Raw genomic sequence first — 7,759 nt, 5'->3', positions numbered from 1 at the left:
TGGAAGAGGAGAGATATTAATATCCCTTGGGATCTACATATGCCTGCAAAGCTCCCATCCACCCTTGCTAGAGAGCAGACCTGATGGAAATATATGTGGGATGTCTTGAAAATGACAACAACAACAAAACCCTAAAAAGATTCCTGCTGGAACAGACCAACAGTCTATCTAGTCCAGTTCAGTATAAGTCCTGCGCACTGGTTATAAACCGAGAGTCAGTTTTTGGAGGATCGATTTGACTGATCACACTGAACCATTCATGGCAGTTTGCTAGGCTGCTTCATTGTAGTGCTTCTGAACACTGCAGTCTGGTGCACTCGGCTTTTTCTGCAGCTGTGGGCACCATTTCCTCCGCCCTGCCACCTGAGGGCTTTCTGAGGACATTTTAAAAACTGGTCATTGCTTTGAGAACGTTCCAGTGTTCCAATGCCTATAGCCACAGTTTCTGAATTCTCAGCTTTCAACTTTTAAAAATTAAGTCTCTGGTTCTTTTCTTTGTGGAGTTATAAGGGGAAAGGTGTGGTATGGCTCTCCCCTTATAACTCTGCAAAGAACAGGGCTAGAGACTTCTTTAAAAATGAAAGCTGGGAATTCAGAAGTCATGACAAGAGATCATTTGCAAAGTTAGATCCACTGCCCATCTATTGATCAAGGTCTGCTGTTATGTGAGGAGAAAAGGGTCTTCCTCTCATCTTCACATTGCAACCCTCTTTGATGGAATACCTGCCACGAAGCTGGCTATGGCTGCGATCTTGGCTGCTGAGACAGATCCAGCGTAACAACGGGAAACCAAGGCCCAGAGAACGAAGAAGGAGAAGGCACCAGCGATAGCCCCCATGAGGAGGAAGGCTCGAGTGGCATGGATATAGTCTACAGTGGACAAGAAAAGAGAGAGAAAAAGGGAAGGCGACCGTATGCGTCAATTGGTAAGCAACACAGGATTTCACAGGAGAAGATGACTTCTGCACCTAGTAGAGCCAAGCACATTGCCGGCTGCTACGGGACAGACCAGCCGGTGAGATTTCCTTCTTATTTCCTTGCAAATAGCTGCACAAACAGGGGCTCACAGCTAGGGTTGCCAAGCAGTGCCAGAAGTTCTGACCACAGGCTCCTGGCAATTCCTAGAGTTACCTAAAAGTGAAAAGGGCCAGAAACTCTATGGTAAGGTCACTCTTCATCATTTCAAGATTGTTCTTAATTTTCAGCTTTGTACATATTCTTTAGGCACAGTTTCCCCACAGCTTTCACTGGCCTCTCATCCTTGGTGTTATCTCTCCTCCGCCACCACAAGCGGGAGGCAATTAAAGACCTAGATATGGGTATTTGCAACCACAGCCCAATACGTTTAGGTCTGTGAGTTTCTCCACCTCTGGGCTGGCAAGTCGTTGGAGATTTGGGAGTGGAACCTAGGGAGGGCAAGGTTTGGGGAGGGGAGGGACCTCAATTGGATATAATACCACAGAGCAGAGGTCATTTTGGGGGGAATCGTGGGGGATCGCAGTTCCCCCAGGTGAGGTATGGGGGGCGGGGCACATGACGACACCCCGCCCTCCGCTTCCGGCCGCCCTGCTTCCGGCCCTCATTCAGCCAGGAGGAGGCAGGCGAAGAGGGAGGGTAAGTTGCTTCCTCCTGCCTCTCCCCACCCCTGCCTGCCTGGGGCCAGGGAGGGCCTTCGCGGGGTTTCCTTGCACTCCCGCCGGCCTTGCAGGTCCATCGCCGGGCCCCTCATGGGGCTCGGCAGTGAAGCTGCAAGGCTGGCGGCGGCCGGGACCATTGGGGGCAGGGTGTGTGGCCTTATTACACACTTCAGGTGATGTCAGGGGGTGTGGCATATGCTAATGAGTTATGCTAATGAGTTCCCCTGGCTCTTTTTCTACGAAACGACCCCTGCCACAGAGTCTATCCTCCAAGTTAGCTGTGTCCTCCAAGGGAACTGATCTCTGTAGTCTGAGGATCAGTTGTAGAAATGTGGGAGCAGCCCTCATTTCTACACCCCAGTCTTGAAATCTCTGGCTTACTGGCCTCTAGAAAAGAGCAAAAGTCCAGGACGCACTGTTCCCTCTAAGCTGAGTTAAGGTGAGCTAGCTCAAAGTTTTTTAGCCTCCGGCTCACACATTTTTGTCTTAGCTCAGGAGGGATCGCTCCAGAGCAAACTAGTTTATGCAGTAACCGAATCACTCACTCAGCTCACGAAATGGAATTTTTGCTCACAAGACTTCACAGCTTAGAGGGAACACTGTCCAGGAGCACCTTAAAGGCTGCTCATGAAAGCTCCTACCCTGCCACAAATGCTGTCAGTCCAGAAGGAGGAGGAGGAGGAGATTATTGGATTTATACCCCGCCATTCACTCAGAGTTTCAGAGCGCCTTACAAACTCCTTTCCCTTCCCCTCCCCACAACAGACACCCTGTGAGCTAGGTGGGGCTGAGAGAGCTCTTTTGAGAACTGCCCTTGAGAGAACAGATCTGAGAGAACTTGTGACTGACCCAAGGTCACGCCAGCAGCTGCATGTGGAGGAGTGGGAAATCGAACCCGGTTCTCCCAGATTAGAGTCCGTGCACTTAACCACTACACCAAACTGGCTCTTCAGGTACTCCTGGACTCTTGCTCCTTTCTACTGCTGTAGACAGACTAACATGGCTACCCATCTTGATCTTTACCGGCCTCTGTTTGTGTGGCTGTTATTTTGCTACCGAGTTTCCCAATACTTCTAGGAACTAGGATGGTTTATCTGATGGGTTTCTAGAACTGGAGGAAGAAAGAAAAAAGAGTTAGCAGTAACGTGATGGGGAAGATAGGTCTGAATCTATCTGCCCAGGGGTTTTTTTGTAGAAAAAATCCAGCAGCAACTCATGAGCATAATAGGCCACACCCAACAGCAGACACTCGTTAGCATATTAGGCCACACCCTTGGAAGCACATTAGCATATTAGGCCATACCCCCATGTTACCAGAAGTGTGGTCATCCAGCCACACCCACCTTTTGCTTCTTATTCTGTTTACCTTGTTGTCAACCAGGGCTTTTTTTGTAGCAGGAACTCCTTTGCATGTTAGGCCATACACCCCTAATGTAGCCAATCCTAATGAGTTTCTGATGTTGGGTGTGGCTGTAGCCTATTATGCTAATGAGTTCCTGCTGGGCGTGGCCAACTCAGGAGCCAGCCGGAACTCTGTTCCTGTGCGTTCCTGTCCAAAAATAGCCCTGTAATCTGTCGACTCTTGACCTAAATGGTCGCCTCAGATGAGGGTTCCAGGCCAATGCTCCCTCTAAGCTGTGGAGTTTTTGTGAGCCACAATCCTACTTTGTGAGCTGCTGGCATAAAAGTTGTGAGCGAGCAATTTGGTTACTGCATAAATTAGTTTGCTCTGGAGCCATCCTTCCTGAGCTAAGACCAAAAATGTGTGAGCCGGAGGCTAAAAAAACCTGTGCGCTAGCTCACACTAACTCAGCTTAGAGGGAACACTGGCTCCAGCATTCCACTCGTGTCGCCTGAACAAGTGCATGGGGTGTATGCCACATCACTTACACCTTGGTCTTTTCTAAGTTGTCACTTACATGGGATATGGGGAAGAGCTGAAACAGGAGGCCCTGAGAAGAGACTGAAAGGACGATGGGGCATATAGGTTCTGTTGAGTGCATGCGGCAGTGCATATGACCATGCTTCTTGCCCGGGCGTTCACTGCAGTCTCTCTCTCGCATCCAAGCCAATCCACACATTAGAACATCCTTCCCAGTCCTAAAGTTAGATTTGAGTCCAGTAGCACCTGAGAGACCCAACAAGATTTTAAGGGGAAGTCAAGAGTCAAAACTGCCTTTGTCAGATACCCCAAAATATAACCTGAAAACTGTGTTGGTCTCGAAGGTTCTACTGGACCCGAATCTACTCGTTCTACTGCAGACCAAGACAGCTACCCTCTGGAACTATCTTCCCCGGTCCTGTCAATCATACATGACTTGAGAGTTTCTTGCTTAGAATTTAATTCTCAGGTACATGAAGTCCCAGGACTGAGGAGAGATGGACTTTATCCCAACAGGAAATCGTGTGGGGAGCTGGTGTTTGAATCACTGGCAAAGCTGAAGAGAAGAAGAAGAAGAAGAGATTGGATTTATACCTCGCCCTTCACTTGGAGTCTCAGAAACTCCTTTCCCTTCCCCTCCCCACAACAGACACCCTGTGAGGTGGGTGGGGCTGAGAGAACTCTGACACAAACTGCTCTTTTTCAAGGACAGCTGTGCCAGAGCTTGTGACTGACCCAAGGTCACATCAGCAGGTGCAAGTGGAGGAGTGGGGAATCAAACCCGGTTCTCCCAGATTAGAGTCCGCACACTTAACCACTACACCAAACTGGCTCACTACACCAAACTGGCTGAGGGCCAAACCAGGCAAGATGGGTGACCCTGGGTTTGCCCCATGGACGTGCCACCATTTTAAACAGTGACTTCTGACCTGGGAATTCCTTTAAGCTGTGCTGGGGGGGATGATTCCATCTGGGAACACTGCTGCATGGGGGGAGCCAGTTTGGTGTAGTGGTTAGTAGTGCAGACTCTAATATGAGAGAACCGGCTTTGATTCCCCCCCTTCTCCACTTGAAGCTGCTGGTGTGACCTTGGGTCAGTCATAAGTTCTCTCACAGCTGTTCTCTCAAGAGCAGTTCTTGAGAGAGCTCCCTCAGCCCCACCTACCTCACAGGGTGTCTGTTGTGGGGAGAGGAATGGAAAGGAGATTGTAAGACACTCTGAGACTCCTTCAAGTAGTGAAGGGCAGGGTATAAATCCAGGGGTCGGCACAGGAGTGGCACTCCGGGAGTGAGGAGCACGGGCAAGCCATGGAAGGGAAGGGGGTTTAAATCCCCTCCCCTTCCATCTAAGGTACTGGCTTGCCCACACCCCACGCAGCCACATGGAGCACGGGCAAGCCATGGGAGAGAAGGGGGTTTAAACCCCTCCCCTTCCATCTAACGAGCTGGCTTGTCTGCGCCCCCCGCAGCTGTGCGGAGCACGGGCAAGCCATGGAAGGGAAGGGGTTTAAATCCCCCCCTTCGATCTAAGCTGCCGGCTTGCCTGCATCCCATGCAGCCGCGCGGTGCATGGGCAAGCCATGGAAGGGAAGGGGGTTTAAATCCCCTACCCTTCCATCTAAGGTGCCGGCTTGCCCACGCCCTACGCAGCTGCGCGGGGAAGCCATGGAAGGGAAAGGGGTTTAAATCCCCTCCCCTTCCATCTGATGTCAGGGGGTGTGGCATATGCTAATGAGTTATGCTAATGTGTTATGCTAATGAGCTCCCGCACCTCTTCTTCTACGAAATGACCCCTGTATAAATCCCTTATCTTCTTCTTCCGCATGCTGTTTCGGGTCAGAAAAATGGAGGAGGGGGGAGGTAGGATCCCATCCTCTCCCTATGCAGTGGTGGTCCCGGCTGGAACTGTTCCCCCGCAGTGCAGTTTAAAGGAGTTTCTGGGTGGGAATGTATGCACTTAAAATGGCGGTGTGTGTCCCTGAAGTGAACCCTGGGACACACATCTTCTCTAGTCAGGCCCTTTCATGTAGCCTCTGGGTACAGGTGTAACCTGCCTGGGCACATAAGTAGTTTCTCTGATGTGGCAAACCGTGACACCTCAGGATTATTACGGGTCAGGAAAATGGAACTGTGGAAGTCGGGGGGAGAGAACTCCTCCTGCCTCTTCCATGAGAAACTTTGGATGCCGGCTCGCTTGCTGAGAGATCTGCCTGAGGGAGAGAAGAGGATGAAGAAAAGCTATCCGAGACCCCCCCACACACACACATATCTTGTGGACAGACGGGCTAGTACAAGTTTCTCATTGGCTAGAAAGTGAGGACAGCCTCTTCTCCAGGTGTGAGAGAGAATAAATTAAACACTGGCGGCCTCTGCCACTGAAACAGTGTTATTTTAACTTGCTTAGCCAATCAGGTCTTCAGTGGGCAGTCAGAAGACCTGTTGGGTAAAAGCCTCACATGGCCACACCCACTTTCTAAAAACCAGAGGTCATTTCGGGGGGGATCGCGGGGGATCGCAGTTCCCCCGGGTGAGGTACGGGGGGCGGGGCACATGACAAAGCCCCGCCCCCTGCTTCCGGGTGCCCCGCTTCCGGCCCTCATTCAGCCAGGAGGAGGCAGGAGAAGAGGGAGGGTAAGTTGCTTCCTCCCTGCCTCTCCCCATCCCTGCCTGCCTGGGGCCAGGGAGGGCCTTCGCGGGGCTTCCTTGCACACCCGCCGGACCGTTGAGGGCGGGGCGTGTGGCCTTATGACACACTTCCGGTGATGTCAGGGGGTGTGGCCTTATAACACACTTCCGGTGATGTCAGGGGGTGTGGCATATGCTAATGAGTTCCCCTAGCTCTTTTTCTACGAAATGACCCCTGCTAAAAACCCTTGCTCTAGTCACCCTATTCCAAGACAGGGAAGTGCTTACCAGGCGGATTTATCCCATAGGCACGACAGATAAAACCTCGGCAAAACTGCCACAGGCCTGTGCGGTCCGTGCTGACCACCCAGTAGTCCGAGGCCAGAGCAGCAAGGAGCAGCCCAAGGCTGATGGAAGCGAAGACGGCCGTGCCTATTTGCAGTGCGCCCATCCTGGTGGGTTGTCTGGTCTGGACAGTAGAACTGGGATGAACCTAGAGAGGGAGAGAGGGTAATGTTTAGCCATGGCCAGCCTGCAGGAGGAGGAGCTGTGCCCCCAGAAAGCAAACCGATGCAAACAGAAGGGATCCGCTTAAGTGCCAGTGTCTCAGCAGCATATGAACAGTGTCGACTCCTTGCCCTGCCTCCTCATCTCCACCAGCACGCAAGTTCCAGTTTGGTGTAGTGGTTAGGAGCGTGGACTCTAATCTTGGAGAACCGGGTTTGATTCCCCCACTTCTCCACATGAAGCTGCTGGTGTGACCTTGGGTCAGTTATAAGTTCTCTCAGAGCTATTCTCTCAAGGGCAGTTCTCAGGAGAGCTCTCTCAGCCCCACCAACCTCAAAGGGTTTCTGCTGTGGGGAGGGGAAGGGAAAGGAGATAGTAAGGCGCTCTGGGACTCCTTTGGGTAGTGAAGGGTGGGGTATAAATCCAATCTCTTTTTTAATATTGTACTACTTAGCTAATGTTTGAGGGAGATGGTACTGAAAGAAGGAGGATATCACCCAGTGACAGACAGGGGTGGGGTTGTGCATGAGTCACTCTTCGGGACTGGAGCCTGTATCTAATAGCATGGTGTGGAAGTTAGAATGGTGGGCTAGGACAGGGGTGCTTAAAATCTGTGCCCATGCCCATGTCATCCACCAGATTTCCTGGCCCCTCTCGCCAGCTTCTGAAGCCGCCGGCAGGGCCGGGTGGCATGGGGCCTCTCCTTTGGCATCACGCAGCATCTAACTTTGCACATACAGACAAAAAGTCCTTGATGTTTTCCCTCTGGCCAAATGGTAAAAGGAATAGCACCTTCTTCCTCCCACCCCCCAGGTGACAATAGCCCCTATATATGTCTGTTCCCCCCCCGAGTCCTCCGGGAGGGGCGGGTGGCATGGGGCCTCTCCTTTGGCGGCGCACCACCCGTCACTGGCCCATCTTCACCCCCCCACCTGCCTTTTATATGGCTATCTGCGGGGAACGATGCGGGCCACGGCTGCAGGTGGGGACACTCCCCCAGACTCTATCTAGAGCTTGTTGCATTTATTTCCGCAAGGGGTCTTATTACTAGTACATTTCAAAAATAACACACACAGAAGTGAATATATATATATATATATTATATATA

The 7,759-nt window shown here is 51.6% G+C and overlaps 1 long non-coding RNA gene across 1 annotated transcript in view; it reads right to left on the bottom strand.

Moving 5' to 3' along the window:
- Positions 1-727: 727 nt before the first annotated feature.
- Positions 728-7,759, bottom strand: part of LOC107119115 — a 7,571-nt gene continuing 539 nt past the window's right edge. The window contains exons 2-3 of the long non-coding RNA XR_001482785.1: positions 6,433-6,637; positions 728-870 (exon numbers count right to left, since the gene is read on the bottom strand). This is a non-coding gene — a long non-coding RNA (uncharacterized LOC107119115). The remainder of the gene's footprint in view (positions 871-6,432; positions 6,638-7,759) is intronic.

Source organism: Gekko japonicus, unplaced genomic scaffold (genome assembly GCF_001447785.1).
Source record: "Gekko japonicus isolate JY-2015 unplaced genomic scaffold, Gekko_japonicus_V1.1 scaffold1371, whole genome shotgun sequence".
Lineage (NCBI taxonomy): Eukaryota > Metazoa > Chordata > Lepidosauria > Squamata > Gekkonidae > Gekko > Gekko japonicus.
The sequence above is the reverse complement of the archived record's forward strand: the minus strand, read 5'-3'. Positions and strand labels throughout refer to the sequence as shown.